The sequence below is a fragment of the Cyprinodon variegatus genome, unplaced genomic scaffold (assembly GCF_000732505.1).
Source record: "Cyprinodon variegatus isolate N-32 unplaced genomic scaffold, C_variegatus-1.0 Scaffold69, whole genome shotgun sequence".
NCBI lineage: Eukaryota > Metazoa > Chordata > Actinopteri > Cyprinodontiformes > Cyprinodontidae > Cyprinodon > Cyprinodon variegatus.
In genome coordinates, this window is record NW_015150522.1 from 36,024 (window position 1) to 37,330 (window position 1,307).

A 1,307-nucleotide genomic window follows, 5' to 3' on the forward strand; every position below is an offset into this window, starting at 1 on the left:
TCTTAGTGACATGATGCATGTCAGAGATCAGTGGGCTCATCACAACCTCATAAAATTTTTCCTTTGTTATTTTTAACAAATGTCACACACAAAGAGAAAGTTATTTGAATGATACTGTTCATGAACAACATCATTCAAAAACGATTCACATCAAAAACATAGAGAACAGAGATAAAACAAAGGGAAATTACTTAAAATGAAAATCAAATAAAACAAACTATTTAATGAGAAACCTAAGACGCCTCAGTAAACACAGATAGTCGTTGGGATTTGTTGTTCAGCTGTATCAGAAAATGTTTCATGTTGTGAAGAATTTCTGCACATTTCAGGTGGAGCATAGAAACTAAATACTTTCTGCACTTCTTTATTCCTGGCCTGGGATTACAGAATGAAGACGTCCCTGATGACCTCAGCACTCTCGATGTTTCCCATCCAACCTGCAACTCTAAAATGTCTGGAGGTCAAACACTATTAACCGCCTTTAGTGGCACAAAAAAGATATTTACTTCCATCCTTCTACTACAACTAAGAAGGTGCTAATGTAGTGATCAAAGTACAGAAGTGATGTGATGCACCTTTGTTTCATATTATTAGTGTAATGTCAATATCTTCATAATTAGACAAAGACAATAATCCAGGAAATTAAATCTTAAATTCAATCCAGCTTTTTTTGGATCTATAGTTATACATATGCATATATATCCATATTTCCCTCTGGGATTATTAAAGTATGTCTGAGTCTGAGTTTCCCCATCGAGTGTTCACAATATTTTCAACAACTGAGGAAATGGCCAATCAGAAAACACACAAATGAGTAGCTTATCAGGTACTATATCTTTTTAATAAACATATCTATGTTTTCTATAAGTGACTAGATTATTTAGGGTGTTGCAATAAGCATTTTTAAAAGACAAAGTAGAGGTATATAAAAAAAAACACTAAAAGAGACTGTTAGGTAATTATTGAGGGTGGTCAGAAATTCAGCTGCATTAACATCTGCAAAAAAAAAAAAAGAAAACACATGAGTGATGTATGTGTTTGAAAGACTCAATATGCAATGCAAGGGAGATATTTACATGTTGGAGGACTACATGTAGCACAGGGCTCCACAAAATGCTTTCAGTTTGGGATGTTAACCTCTTAGTATTTTTTGTTTAATCAGTTATTTTAAAGTGAAATAGAAAAGCATTTTGAGAACTATAAGGTGGCACAAAAAAGACAAATGGAGGACCATTGGTCCAATCTTTGGACCAATGGAGGAGTGATCCAGAGTTAGCTCACAGCTTCTGTTTCTACAGTAAAAAAAA